Below are 16,559 nucleotides of genomic sequence, written 5' to 3'. Positions count from 1 at the left end.
CACTATGGCACTAGTTGCAATGTGGGCTACGTTGTTCCTTACCTGGGGTGGGGTGGTGGGGTTTCGTATTGGCGGCATCATGTAGGTGCTCAGAGGGTTGGCACTGTCCCCTGTAGAGGTGAGATGGGTTGTCAGTGGTGTGGTTTTGTCTGTTTGAGACATGCATGCATTTGCACTCACGAATGAGCCATGTGTTGCCATGCCTCGCAGCTTCCAGGGCCCGCTGTAGGGGTGACATTCTGAATATGAAACTGTCATGGGTGGACCCGGGGTAGTTGGCATATACAGAGGTGATGATTACCTTGGCATCAAATACAACCTGCACGTTGATAGAATGCCAGTTCTTGCAATTGCAATAGATGTGTTCTGTATCCCTAGGTGGACATAGGGCCACATGGGTGCAATCAATGGCACCAAGCACTTTAGGCAAGTGTTCACCCCGTAAAAGTCCTGGACCATGGCCTGCCTTTCTGCGGGTGTTCTGGGCATGTATATGTGCCTGCAGACTGTGGGGCATGCAGTTATGATTGCAACACCTGGTGTAGGCAGCATGACTGCGTGACCTGTGAAATGCCCCCGATAATGGCAGTTGTCTGCTGAAATTACCCAGTGGCCAAAAAAAGCAGTACATTGTGCACCTTTTCCAAGGGGTTCAGTGCTTGGGAGCACAGGGTGGGTGATGTGAGGTCATCTTCCCACTCCGTGACCAGGTCTAATATGATGTGGGGTGGGAACCCATACCTGCGATAGACCTGGTCATCAGGCATCCCAAAAAGGCTGGTCCTGGGTAGACAAATGCGTGCCCTGGCTATCCTCCTCCTCCTCCTGCAGTGTCCCGCGATCACTACTGCGAAGAATGGGACATTCATCGAAGCTGCATGTGCGCGTTTGTGTTTGTGCGCTCTTTCTATGCATCGTTTTTGATGCGCAGTGGCACTTACGCCTGCTTTTCCTTGGCAGAGGTGTTTCCGGATTAGAGCGTCTTTTTCCACACGCAGGGGCGCCCTGTTCAATTCCATGAACATGTGTTGTTAGTGCGCGTATGGGCTTTGCAAGTATTTTACTGTGGTACTTCCCATGTAACAGTCACATTTACGCTTGGCCCCATTCCACGCGTTCCACCCCCTTTCTAGGTGACTGCACTGGACGGTATGACCTTCTCTGGGTGTCTCGCACAAACCATTAGTGGTGTTCCAGTGATGTGTTGGAGCAGCGTGGATTCAACGCAAGTCTCCGGTAAGCCACGAACTATGTGTTCCATGAATCAACAAACGGGCGCTTGCATGCGTTTTGCACGCTTGCACCCGTTTTTTCAGCACTATTTAATTCTATGAATCGGGCCCTTTTAGTTTCAATTTTTGCTTTCTTTTAATCCAATACAATTTCTGTATTGATTTGCTATCCTTTTACATTCTTTTTACGTGCAACTGAAACATGGTATGGTTATTTACCCAATACAATTTTTCAAATGTCATGTGATAATCACCTAATGAATCAATTTTTACTTTTGTTTAACAATCCAAACTACCATATTCTCATATGCTTTTATATGATGTTTCTAAATCACCTGTTAACCTTTGCATTTTTCATTTTCTGTTCTGTTCTTATTGGATACTGATACATTTACAGCCTTGACAATGAACCAGGGGGTCGAAACACGTGTCGGCTGATTTTTCTATTAGCACAATAAATGCCAAGACGTATTGCAGATACCAGACTTACTGTGGATTTATATTGGAACAACCTAGTCTATCCTAATATTCAAAACTTGGGCGTTGAATGTACCTTCATTCAGTTATATGTTTCTTTTTTCCCATGAACATCAAGGAGGCCCGGTTTTGCCACTGCAATATGTACAGATAATTTTTTTAAAGAGTAGTTCGATCTCAACCCTTTTTCTAGTCACCGCATATGGAGCGTCATCTAAGATTCGCTGTATTTCTTGGCATGCCTTTATAATATTTGTAGCTGACCATTGTATACGGTTTCCACTATTATTAGGTGTCAAGTTAACCGGACCCCTGTCATTCACTATACATATAGACATGTTAAAATGGATACAGATAACGGCATGGTCGCTAAAAAGTGAGGGAAGCACTTTGAATTTGCTTAAATGTTGTAGACGTGGGGCATTTCCACATAAATAGCACAATGTCATATTTCTCCTGCCTTTGGACCACTTGGGCCTACGAGGCATATCACCAAGGGTCCTTCCATTCAGGGTCCATAGGTCCCACTCAACCATTAACTCATTACTTTCCATACCCTTGGTATTAGCCTTAATACATGACGATATGTTTGTTGGATCAATTTTTTGGTAAATCCCTTCTAAGAAGGTTGCACCACATATAGCGTTTAGGTCACCTCCTAGCAATAACATTTTGTTGTTAGATAGCATACCCCACTTAGATATTATGACATCTATATGATCAAATATATTGCTTGTAAACATGTTGGGGTAGCTTGTACCAGGCTACTGGTCCTTGGACATTAAATGTTTTGCCACCAAATCTTTTAAGCCTAAATCTTGGCTGTGTGAGTTTTGTGGAATCAAATGAGCACAGAGGGTTAATCAACATAAGGGGAGTCAGCAGATCGCATAAGTATTGCGGAGAGTCCTTGTTACAGCATTTGTAGGTCCATGACAGGATCTTGTGCATGAACCGATGTTTAACCGGGATCCAATGTAGCTCTCGTATGCCCTCGGTTACTTGATCTTTTTTAAAGAGACCAAAAACTCTCTAACAGCGTGATTCTGAGCAACTTGGAGCAAATTAAGATTGGATTGGGAGGTTCCTGCTGAGAGGCTATTACCGTAATCAAGGTAGGAGTTAATCAATGCTTTGGCCAAAAGGGCCCTGTTTTTTATATAAATGCATGGACAAATGTAGTTAAGCAGTTTGGTGGTATATCCACAGGCTGCTCGTACTTGGGCCACATGTGGCTTCATGGACAATTTGCCATCGAATGTGACACCTAGAGTCTTAACGGACTTGAATACTTTGATTAGATTGCCGGCAAAGGTGAAACATTTCTGGTCAGAACCGAGTTTTTTAATCTTGTTGCCGGATCCTATAATTAGAAGTTCCATCCTATCAGTGTTTAATGCTAAGGAATTAGTCACCACCCACTCTTGTATGGCTTGATGTATGGAGTTGACAAGTAAGGTATCTCTAGTATATGTGAAGGGTTTTGACCCATGCTGAATCAATAGACTCGGTAGATGTGGGGATGAGCTGTCGCCGCCCATCATTCCATCCCAGAGTCCAGGAGAACCGCGCCGTTGTGCGCATACCAAAAGCGCCAGGGGTGAAAGGTGGTGTCAAAGGAAAAATAGCAGCACCTGTCAGAGCAAAAGCGCTTTTAAATCACCTCTGTTTCTTTGAGGGCAAGCTCCAAATGTCAAGTTCAAACATTGCAAGATAGCTAATACCGGAGACCTTTGTTCAAAAATCCGTTTTACTGATGTCAAAAGTTGCTGAAATCATGGGCACAAGACCACTCTAAAGATTCAACCTTCTTGTGGGGGGTTCTACATAACCACTCTAATGTCAGGATGCCTATCAGAACAATAGCAAAAATCTCCTGTCAAATTGAAGACAACTCCTAAATGGATGCAGTACTGACAAATTCCCCAAGGCGGCGCTAGGGGTCTAAACTCTGACAGGGAAACTGTATTTAGGAGTTGCAAGAGGGGCAGGGACTTCAAAGCTTGTTGGTTAATTGAAAATCTTAGCCACCTGCTGTTCCCAGAGGCCAAGAGGCTGAGAACTCTTAACACCCCAGAGACTCACAACAGGAGGCAGGATATCGCATGGCCCTTCTGAGTGAGAGGGAGGGGGTTTCCCCTTCAGCCTGGAGGAGAGAGACAAAAGCCCCTTTCAGTTGAATGGGGTATGTTAATTTGGAGTGTTTCCTGTCAACAGCCCTCTGCCAGCAAGGAGAGACATGTGATCACTGACCCACCCAGACTTCTGGAGGCGGACCCAAACACTTTGGGGAGTTGAATTGCAACAAATATATATTTTATAGAAACAGTGATAACTTATTGTAACCAAACGGCAGGCATGTACAACTTTGAGAGTCTGAGTATGAAAAATGCCCTCACGATTTGAGTCCAAACTCCAATTTGTACCATGTTCTGGGGCAAAACCCCGCTAATTATGAATATTGTAGACACTGTATTTAAGCTAGAGACATGGAAAGTTACTGGGATATATGTGGAAGGGAAATGTACCTTTGTATAATTTTTGATGAAAATCCAATATTGCAAAACCCACTAAAATCGAAAATAAGTTGCCATTTTGAATGCAAGCTCCTAGGAACGCCAGAGTCGGAACAGAGACTACCTTAAGCAGGGTGTAATATGTACATGTAATGTCAACCACTTGTGTACCTGAGAAATATGTATTTGAATCAGAAATAGATTTGTGTGCACATTGACCAGGGGAGTGTCATTTCTGTAGGTCATAAAAATGACATCACTCTGACACACTATCCCTTCCCAAATCAGGGACCAATGAATCTATTGACCTATCAAATCAATAGAGGGGCAGGCTCAGTTATGCCACGCACACACCCACTTCCAAAACACATAAAAAGAGACTGCTGGGACAGGTAGAGGATTCATTTTCCATTTCTGCGGAGCATTTTGACGGCCGACATCCCATCCAGACAGAGACCAGAACCAGGGACCCATAGACTACAGAACTTTGAACCTAGAAGGCCCACTGCAAGCAAAAGTATTCCCAGCAGGCCTTCAGAATCCAGCAAACCTAACCAAACTATTCAACAGCCGGGCGAGCTGTCTGAATTCTTTGCCAAGAACTTTTGCCAGTACCCAGAAAGCAGTGTTACATCCAGAATCCACTTGATCCGGACCGGAAAGCAGAGCAGTATCCAGAACCAGAGGCCGCTGTATCCAGAGAGGCTAGACCAGCAGAGCAGAGCTGACCCAGACGCTGTGAGCAGAACCGCCCGAAGTCCAGTTCAGTTGACCAGATCCGTGACGAGGCCCATTCATTTCAAAATTAGGAGTGAGTATCCGCCAGAACTGTGCAGAACCCAATCTCTTAGTTAAAATAATCTAATCCAAACTATTTTAACCTAATTAGAACAGCCTCCTAGAAATCGTGTCATCTGTCATTCTAAAGCTGCGAGCTGTCATCTGTCATTCTAAAGCTGCAAACGGTCACCTGTCATTTTGAGTTTTATTTTAAATCCGAAAATCTACCTTTATTAAATCATCCATATCTCCGGAACCGTTCGGGCTAGGAACCGACTTCCTACTCCTTATACTTTTACCGCAATTGCGATTTACGCACTCGCAAAATTTACCGCGATCATCTATAAAAAGATAGCCGCTTTTGCCTGACCTGCAAAAATTCGTTTGCAACCTAATAACCATCCTTGAACCATTGTTAGGGCTGACCTGAACTGATTTAAAGTGTCTACCACTCACCCTGAACCTCCTATAGGGAATTAAAAGCAATTTTAGCATTTTTCACTTCCTTGCCACCACATTACAAAGCACTCTTGCCCGTGTTTTAAAAAGCATACCTGTTGTCTAAGCTTGCTGGGGGGGAACTGAATTCCGTATTGTATTTGATTGTATTCCTGAAGACTGCGTGTGTTACTTCCATCTCCTTGCATTGCATATAGGGGGGCGGTGAATTGCCACCAGGGGAAAAGTGAACATATGATCTCTTGTGAAACCATATCAGTTTATTTTCTGTACTGCATTTATTCCACCTTGCATTTCCTTGAAACCATAAAAGTATTTTTGCTACCTTATCCATCCTATACTAACTCCTCATTGATTGTAAAGAAGTGTGCTAGTGCCAAATTACCCATTGTTGATCAACATTATATCCATAAGTGTGATATCAATAATTAATTTATTATAAAAGTGTGATATATATCTTGTTAATTTTTCAAATAAACCTTTTAATTTGCAAAACAAACCTACTTCTTGGCTCAGTGGGGTCAGGGGGATTCTAAGAGGGGGGTGTTATACAAGGTTGTCATCCAGAGTACTGAACTGGACATAAAAATACATCAATAAGGGTTTTCCTCAGCATACCAGACTAGGCATTGACTTAGCTGTAGTGTTGAAGTGAAGCCGCTTAACAAAGTGGGGACTCGGAGCCGGGATATTCTGGGTTAGATTTAGCACTTGTGCAGCTTAATACAGTGTGCTAACTGACGGGATACATACATCCGGTCGGATCACCACGCTGTGTTACGCTGTAAAGCACTGCTCAAAGGAACGCTCTAAGGAAACGGTCTGTTTTGCAAAAATAAAATACAAACTTCTGTAAGTCAGGAAGGAACTCAAATTCCAGAATGACGACATTGGTAGACATCAAAATAGCCAGAGAGCACTTCTTACATAAGATATTTGTGAGAGGTGAGTGGACTCATCAGGACCAAACGGTCTGGTTGCAGGCAATCGCGCAACAGGTCACTGAAACAGGGTCAGATATATGGAGAGATCAGGGTCCCCTACATGTGGCCCTGAGTGAACTATATATGGCCCCTAAAGCCAAAGATGAACATAATAAGATTGCCAGGATAGCGGCATATTTGTACCTACATATGGGAGCCATACAGAATAAATGTGCTGAAGGCCAAGATCTGGCAAATAGGCAACAGATGGCATTAGAGAAGGCCCAATCTGATCTGGACTCTTCTGAGCAGAGGCTGCTCAGGAGCCAGGAGTCAGAAAATGATAGCAGACAGTACATCACTAAAATAAAGGAGGATATGGATGTGCTCCAACAGGAAAAGGCTGACCAGGATACCAGATTTCTGGCCTTACAGAGGGAGTACCAAGAAGGTTTGGACTCCCTACTGCAGAGCCAGAAAAAGCTGGAGCAACAATTAGATTTCAATAGGGCATGTGCTGAGCAGGTAGTCACCCTGCAAAGCCACCTAGATAGGGAAAAAGAGGAAAGCAATAAACTGATTTTGAAGGACCTGGATACCCAGGCAGAGTTTGATCAGAAGCGCCAGAAAGCTGGTGCCTTCCAAAGGCAAAGGGATGACCTGGCGGCACAGATGCAGGCTCTTAGTCAGGAAAGGGATACCTTAGGCCAGGAAGTCTGCCACTTAAAAAGGAAAATGGAAGAAAATCACCTGGCCCTCCAGGGACTGGGTGACCTCCAAAAAGAACACCAGAACTTGTTAGAGCACACCAGGAGGGTGGAGGATGCTCTGGCAAGAAAGGAGCAGGCCAATAGGGACACAGCTCAGGAGGTAACCCTCCTGCAGCAAAGACTGGCCCAGTACTCCAGGACCAATCAGGAGGCACAGAGAGAGAATGAGGCTCTCTGCAGCACAATGATAGGCTCCAGCAACAGGTAGCGATGCAGGAGAGACTGATAGAGTCTAGTAAGGCCTTAACAGAGGAACTGAAAGCGCAGGCTCTTGCATTGCAACAGGGAGGAGGGGCGGATAGAGATGAGGTTCGCTGGGAAAGAGAAACTCCTGAGCATAACCTCAGGAGCCCTAGTACCAAAGGCCTTCATCTCTCCCAGTCCCTGGACTCTGCCACCCCCATGTCCCCTCGCGCACATGAGCCCAGGGCCACGGGGATGGCAGATTACTATCCAGCTAGAAGTATGGGGCTCATAGGCCAGTACCTTCCAGGAATGGATGGGTGGGGATCCGGGTATGGGCACCCAAGCACAGTGCAATTTAGTGAGGAACCCCAGGAGAGTAGGCCCACTAAGGGCATCCTGAAAACCTCTGTCCAGTTAGGTCAGTGGGGGGGGGGGTACCCATCAAATCCTGGCAGCAAGGAGGGATCTGAAGACTCCTCTGAGCGTTACAGGACGCAGGAGACCAGGTCCCCACATTCTGCCAGCCATTCCCAGGCTCGCAGAATCCGGGCAAACCTGGAAGATCAGACGGGCACCTCTGGGACCAGTGCTTCGGAGTCAGAGGATGAATGGACCAGGGTGACCCGAACCAAAAAGGCCAATAAGGCAAAAAGGGCCTTGCTTAAGTTCCCATTGAAACAAATAAAGGCAATAAGGAGTGTCATCACGCCTTATCATAAGAACGCCAAGTAGTCTGTTTGGGAACACTTGGAGCTCTATGAGCAAATGATGGAGACTGTCCATTTGAAGGACAGCAGTAGCTGCATCCAGTACGTCAAATGGACATTCTCCCCATAATACTCCAGTTTCTTTACAGGGCTGGAGGACCAAAACCATTCAAGATGGTCCGCATATAGGGCGGCCATCTTGAAACATTTTTCTGTGCACAGAAATCCTCAAGAGGCTCGCAAGGCAGCCTACAATTTGCAATGTGGGGAGGATCAGGCCCCACAAGAGTTTGTGCAAGAATTAAAGCGTGCTTTTGCGCAGACCACCAGAAGGGTGCGCACGGATAGCAGAGAATTTATCAATACGTTTTTCCATGCCTTACCCAAATACATAATGACCCAGCTCGTGAGAGATTTTCATGAGAAAAGATCTTTAGACTGGGTCATTGAACAGGCTACCCGGATCTATGAGGTGCAGAAGCCTATCGAAAATAAAAATCATGCGCAGAAAAACCCCAAAACCAACAGCACCCCTGCTGCTGCCAAGGTGCCAGAGGTAAAGGTCACCCCCATTTTGGATTTGGAGATGGGGGGGCCTAAAAACCTACCTGCACCTAATAATGCCAATCCCAGAAGGCCCTCGGGCCAGTCACAGACAGGGAGCCAAGGAGGTAGTCCCACAAATGGGGTCACTCACTCCCCTGATTATGTCAGTCCCCGCTACAAGGGAAACCGACCCATCCTGGGTTATGTGTGGACTCCTCCAGCCCAAGGGGGGGATCCAGCCAAGCACCTAACCCAGGGAACTTCCCTCCCAACTTCCCACAGGAGGGCAGAAATTCTCCAAATCCTGGGCAGAACTTTTTCCCCAGGTATCCGCCCAATTTCCAGCCCCAAAATCATCCATCCTTCTTTCCCCAATTCCCTGAGCCCAGACAACCTAATCTGGGAGAGGGGAGGCCAAGGGTGGAGGGGTACCCAAATCTTCCCGATCCGGGGTATTACCAGAGAAGGGATAGCTACCCTTCCCGGGATCAGCCCAGGGGAGAAAATCGAGCCCCGTATCAGCCTGAGCGGGTTTCACAACTTGAGCGCCAAGTCCAAAATATGGCACAGGATCTGGGTCACATACTGAGGGCTCAACAGAAGCCTCAGATGAGCATGCCACCGCAGAATGCCCCAAACTCTGGACCTGGTGCTCCAGAACAATGATGGGGGCAGCACCCCGATAACCCACCGGTTTCCAGGGAGGAGGCACAAGGGGAAGGGGGGTGTAAAGCCTTGGAGGAAGCTTCCTTCCCAACTTGTAAACAGCCCCTGGAAAACCAGGAACCGGAAACAAAATCTTTTGCCCCCGACAGCCTGCCTCCTAAGGAGCAAGTGGGGGTAGGAGAAACAAAGGACCCAAACAGACCCAGGTACAGATCTTCCAATTTGAGGGAGAGGGATCCTCAGAAGATCCTGGGAAAAGGATCTTCTCCTTTAGAGATGGGGAACTCCTCCCAAAGAAAAATGGGTCCCAAGGGATTCCAATCCAGACTGGGGAGATATGGAGACTGAGCTACCGCCGCCCATCATCTCATCCCAGAACCCACAATACCGAAATCCCCTGGTTCAAACCCATCCTGGTGACTGCCTCCAAAAAGGGGGGGGGCGGCCCAGAACCAGGGGAACCCACAATGGCTCTGATCTCCAGTTGCCAACTTTTTCTTTCAGATTCCACAAGCTCTTCACAGAATTCTGCCCAAATCTCTTCGCTAGCAATGTCCAAAACCAGAAAGTTAGCCCACCAGTTGTCCAAAAATGTGCATTAGCTGTGCCCCCTTGAGGAGAAGGAGGGAAGATATTATGCCCCGGTACAAGTACAGGGGCAGGGTACAATTTTGGCACTGGTGGACACTGGATCCCAAGCTACCCTTCTGTCCAAAAGGGCCTTTGATTAACTAAATGCAGGAAGGGGGGAGAATTACCATATTCCTCTCACCTCTCTTCCTGGACAACTGCAGAACTTTGACGGGAAGGAAATTCTCGTCGAAGGGACTGCAGACTTGGACATTAAAATTGGGTGACACAAGGTGAAACACCCGGTCATAGTAGTGACTCCAGAGGGCACCCCTTGTTTACTACGGAACGACCTCCTGAGAAGGTTGTCACCCCTAATAGATTGTGTAAACAAGGTCCTCTGGACCCAGACTAGCCGACCAATAAAATTAAAACAGAGTGTCAACCATGTTAGTTTAAATGGCACCTGCCACATGGTTGAACAAAAATCTGACCAAGTAGAATTTCACTTCCAGAACAACCAGATTCCAGACGTGACAGTAATAGCAGTAGGACAACAGACTGGTGATGGGGGTCCTCTCTATTTCTGAAAATTAACCTTCCTTCCAGTTTGAGGTGGTATTCCACACTGGAAGGAAATACTCTGAAATTCTTTACCAATCCACAACCAGACATTCCCACCCCAATAGTTCAGAAAGATGTGAAATCAGCTCAGAGCCTGGCTGATATCCAGCAAATTGGAGATCAGTTGTTCATCCCTATTCAGTTAAATGAGGGGAAGGACTCTGTTCTCGCCCGAGTGTGTGTGAACAACGGTAAGAGCTTCATCAGCGAAGCCATGTTTCGCCAACTCCCAAAAGATCCAGCCATTCCCACATTCAAACTGATAGACAAATGGGAAATGGACCTGGAAGCACCCAATTCAAAACATCTCCTGCCAAGCAGGTGTATGCTCAAAATCTCCATTGGCAACAAGAGCATAGTCCATAATTGTTGGGTCGTGCGAGATGTCACTGCCGCCTTTTACTTAGGCAGTGACATTCTCAATCGCTTTGCCATTAGTTTGGACCTAATAAACTTCAAAGCTTGGTCCCGATTAGCGGATAATCCCATGGGCTTTGATGATTCAGAAAAAGCATTTAGGTCAGCTCAATTGCTACCTTATGCAGTTGAAATTCAGATTAAAGAGGAAGTCACCATCCCAGAAAGGACCCGACAATTCTCCCTGGAAGTGAAAGTTAAAAGAGGACAAAAATTGAAAAACCCTGATGCTTACATTCATCTAAATGCTTCTCTCCAACAGCAAGGGTTGGGGGTAAACCCAACGCCATTAGTCAAAATAGAACATGACACCATTCCAATAGAGGTGGATAACAGTGACTTAAAGAGTATTACTCTAGCGGCAGGCACCATCATTGGAATGGCGGTTGATGACCGACATTTCTCCATTGATTTAGGAAATGAACTGTTAGGACAAATCCCCAAGGACTGTTTTGACAGTGACAGTGAGGACAATACAACACCAGACAGGATTTTCACCCGACCGGGGGGGAACTTCCTGGTGTACACTTCTTGCCCTTATGGTAAGGAAGACGTGACTTGTGACTTCAGAAGGGATGAGGTGATTTTCCAGGTCCATGAGGGCTGCCTTTCCCACCTGAAGCCTCCAGTCCAAATCAGCACTCTGACCAGGGACTTCTCCACCCAGCTGGAGGAGGCCGCTGAGATAGCAAAACCAGAAGTGTTTCCAGGCTTCAGGCAGATGGTGGAAGAGAGAGTCAACCTAGCTGATGCCTGTGTGACTCTGGAACAGAAGCAAAAGTTGAAACAAGTTTTCTTGGATTTCCAAGATCTCTTTGCGGTAGACTCATATGACTGTGGTTGCACCGACATCCACACCACAACAATTCCCACGGACCCTGGAATGACTCCAGTGTTTGTGAAGCAATATCGTTTGCCTCTCGCATCCATGTCCAGTCCCTTACTGAAATAATTAAGAACCTTGAGTCCCGGGGAATAATCTGTCCAGTACACAGCACCTTCAATAATCCGGTGCTGGGAATATTGAAGCCAAACGGCCAGTGAAGGCTCTGCGCCAACCTTAGGCAGCTCAACAAACGGGTCCATACTTCCCGATGGCCTCTGCCCTACATTGACCAAGGGCTGGCCCAGATCCAGGGGTCACAGGTATTCACTGCAATAGACCTGACCAATGGATACTGGACCGTGCCTGTCAGTAGGGAGGACCAATACAAACTGGCTTTTACCTTTGGGGGCCAGCAGTACACATGGACCCGGACTCCCTTCGGATACCTCAACTCCGGCAATTAATTCAACATTTTCCTACACAAGGCCATGCCCGACCTGGGTGCGAGGGGTAACCTGGCTTATGTAGATGATGTCCTCATCAAAAGTTCATCTGTGGAGGAACACATAGTGGAGATCCGTTATGTTCTGACACAGTTGAGGACCGCCAGAGCAAAACTTTCCTTTCAGAAAGCACAGTGGTGTAGAACCTGTGTTGATTTCTTGGGGCATTAGATTACTCCTCAGGGTCTCTGACCCAAGAAAAGAAAGTGGAAGCACTCCAGAAACTGAAGGATCCCACAACTCTGCTGGAACTAAGGAGCCTCCTTGGACTGACTAATCACAGCAGAAAGTTAATTGAGGGCTACGCAGAGATCACCAGACCCCTGATTCATCTCTTGAAGGGGGGGTCAAGTGGGAATGGGGTCCAGAACAATCCGAGGCAGTAAGACAACTCAAGAGAAGCCTCTCACAAGCGCCTTGCCTAGCTTACCCTGTCAGAAACAAGGAGTTCTTCCTGGAGACAGGGTTCTCTAATACGTGCTTGACAGCAGTATTATACCAAAAACATCACAAGGTCAATAAAGTAATCTCCTATGCGAGCAAAACTTTATCCTCGGTGGAGGAAAAATTCAACGATTGTGAGAAGGCACTCCTGGTAATGATGTGGGCATTGAAGAATTACCGCCCGTTCATCCAGGGGGAACACATCATAGTGGAGACTCCACACCAGCCTCTGCAATATCTCCAAAGTGACAGAATCCGGCCCGGAAATGTGAGTAATTCCCGAATTACTTCCTGGATTCTGTCAATGCAAGGCTTACCTATGAAGGTCAGATATGGCCAAAACAAGAAGAGTCCCCTCGCGCAAGGTCTGGCTGACTTGCATGATTGTGCCAGAGAAAACTGTCTCGAGGACGAAAGTCTAAAAATCAAGGACAACATGGAGGCATACCTCAATTCCCCACAAAAAGTCTTTGAAGAAGACAAGTGTGAGGGAAAGCCCACTGTCTATGTGGATGGATGCTCTTACCATGTTGACAACAACGGGGAGAAAGAACTGGTGGCCGGCGTAGGGAATGCATGGGTGAAGGAGTTTCCAGAACCCTCCCTGGATACAAAATTGGTCCCCGAAGTAGTCAGGTGGCAGAATTGATGGCTGTGCATCAGGCCATCCTCACTGCTGTCCAACATCAACTCCACAAACTGGTCATAATCACAGATTCGGATTATGTACGGAACAGGTTCGTGGAGCACCTGGTTAACTGGAAAACCAGAGGCATGTTACGTGCTAATAACAAACCCCTGAAACATGGGAAGTTAATCCAAAATATTGATGATCTGGTCACATCGAATGGGATGACCATCTACTGGAAAAAGATCAAGGGTCATTCCAAAGTAGAGGTACCAGACAAAACTTGAAATGACTTAGCTGATCAGCTGGCCAAAACTGGGGCCATCCAAGGGGATCTAATCGAAATAGAGTCCCTGTTGGGGGAAATCCAGGTCACTGCTATCACTAGGTCCCAGACAAATGCTCAAAATGATCTTTCAACTGCACAATGGAGTAAGAAGACCCCTGATGCTGATTTGATCACAGCTCAGAAGGGGGATCCAATAATTGGTAAGTTTTACCAACACATTGAGGACCCTGAGAACTTTCCCCTGACGGATACCGATTACATTGGGAAGGAGGACCTAAGAGTGTTGATGAAATGTCCAAAAAGGTTCCGAATCCAAGACGGTTTGTTGGTAAGGAAATCCCAAGCTGGCCATGATCAGTGGGTGGTCCCTACCTCATTCCGAAGCCTGATGTTAAGTCACGCCTATGATGCGGCCACCGCCGGTCATGGGGGGTTTCACACAACACTGTAAATTTTAAGAGAGGTTGCATACTGGCCACACATGGGGCAGGACCTCGACCAATACTTGAAGGGGTGTCTTGTGTGTGCACAGTTTCAGCCATCATCCCTCACACACCGTGTGCCTCTCCAAAAGAGGGGGATGACACTGCCATGGTCAGATTTGCAAATCGACTTTGTAGGCCCTGTAATTCGCTCGTCTAGAGGAAACAAGTACATGTTGACCATTACATGCTTGTTTACCAAGTGGGTGGAATGTCTCCCAGCCCCAAACTGCAAGGCAGAAACAGCAGCTGCCCTGATGATTAACCACATCTTTTCCCATTTTGGTCTACCTCAAAGGATTGAGTCAGACAGAGGTATCCACTTCACCAGTGAAGTAATGACAAAGATGTGGGAGATACTGGGGTTAAAAGGAAGCTACGCATTGCTTACAGGCCAGCTTCTTCTGGAGCAGTGGAGAGATACAACCGAACCATTGTGAGCATATTAAAAAAGTTTGTGGCAGATTCTGGGCCAAGTTAGGATATCCGATTACTTCTGGTCCTAATGGCCATCATATCTACCCATCATCTGCAACTAAAATGTCACCATTTGAGTTGATGACCGGACTCAAGATGGTGCTTCCCCAGCATCTGCTCTACAGGACACAAGAGCAGACACTGATAAATGCCTCCACAACTCATGAGAATGTGGAGAATTTAAGGAAACACCTTCAGCATGCTTTTGCCTATGCTCAGCGGAATCTAGAAAGATCAGCTGATAGCATGAAAACCCACTACGACCTGAAGACCACCAGGAAGGAATATACTGTGGGGGACCGGGTCTATCTATACAATTTCCAAAGGAACCAGGCCAAACAGCGAAAATGTTTGCCTACATGGAAGGGACCGTTTGAAATTATAGACAAGATCTCCCCTGTTGCCTACAAGATCCGCATCCCCAAAGGTAGTCTGGCGGAAGGGGAAGACAAGTGGGTACATATAAATCAGCTAAAGTGTTGCCATCCCAGGCACACGCTGCAGCAACTGGAGGAGTCCTCTGCAATACCAGAGGGGACCGCTCCAGATTAATTCAGTTCCAACCCTAAAATATCCCACATATAGTCTCTAAAATATTATGACGCTTGTAAGCCACTGTCTCTGAATTATATCTTGTTTTAAAAAATTGGAATGCTATGTTTATTAAAGTATAAAATGTATACGTCGCCCCACTATATCAATAGTGGGGGAGAAATGTCTATGAATAGGTATTGCCGCTTTCCTTTGTCGTCCTAGGAGAAAGAAAACCTGGAGACTGGCCAAGGAGGACGCCCAGGGACCGGGAGCAAAGATCCGAGGGGCCTGGGGAACCGCCCAATATTCCCATCAGGACCGGCGAGGAGGACCGATCGATCCAAGTGGGTGGAGGAAAAGATGCTGAACTGTGCCATCTACTGAATTGGAAGAAGATAATGCGGACATACCAACGCAAGGGCTCAAAACCTCCTTTGCACCCGACTTCCCCTCGACTTGAATCAAAGCGTAGTCGGGTGGGGGATTTGTGAAGGGTTTTGACCCATGCTGAATCAATAGACTGGGTAGATGTGGGGATGAGCTGTCGCCGCCCATCATTCAATCCCAGAGTCCAGGAGAACCGCGGAGTTGTGCGCATACCAAAAGCACCAAGGGTGAAAGGTGGTGTCAAAGGAAAAATAGCAGCACCTGTCAGAGCAAAAGTGCTTTTAAATCACCTCTGTTTCTTTGTGGGCAAGCTCCAAATGTCAAGTTCAAACATTGCAAGATAGCTAATACCGGAGACCTTTGCTCAAAAATCCGTTTTACTGATGTCAAAAAGTTGCTGAAATCATGGGTACAAGACCACTCTAAAGATTCAACCTTCTTGTGGGGGGTTCCACATAACCACTCTAATGTCAGGATGCCTATCAGAACAATAGCAAAAATCTCCTGTCAAATTCAAGACAACTCCTAAATGGATGCAGTACCGACAAATTCCCCAAGGCGGCGCTAGCGGTCTAAACTCTGACAGGGAAACTGTATTTAGGAATTGCAAGAGGGGCAGGGACGTCAAAGCTTGTTGGTTAATTGAAAATCTTAGCCACCTGCTGTTCCCAGAGGCCAAGAGGCTGAGAACTCTTAACACCCCAGAGACTCACAACAGCAGGCAGGATATCACATGGCCCTTCTGAGTGAGAGGGAGGGGGTTTCCCCTTCAGCCTGGAGGAGAGAGACAATAGCCCCTTTCAGTTGAATGGGGTATGTTAATTTTGAGTGTTTCCTGTCAACAGCCCTCTGCCAGCAAGGAGAGACATGTGATCACTGAGCCACCCAGACTTCTGGAGGCGGACCCAAACACTTTGGGGAGTTGAATTGCAACAAATATATATTTTATAGAAACAGTGATAACTTATTGTAACCAAATGACAGGAATGTACAACTTTGAGAGTCTGAGTATGAAAAATGCCCTCACGATTTGAGTCCAAACTCCAATTTGTACCATGTTCTGGGGCAAAACCCCGCCAATTATGAATATTGTAGACACTGTATTTAAGCTAGAGA

This window comes from Ambystoma mexicanum, chromosome 12 (assembly GCF_040938575.1).
Source record: "Ambystoma mexicanum isolate Mex_15411 chromosome 12, UKY_AmexF1_1, whole genome shotgun sequence".
Lineage (NCBI taxonomy): Eukaryota > Metazoa > Chordata > Amphibia > Caudata > Ambystomatidae > Ambystoma > Ambystoma mexicanum.
This window is presented reverse-complemented; position numbering follows the sequence as displayed.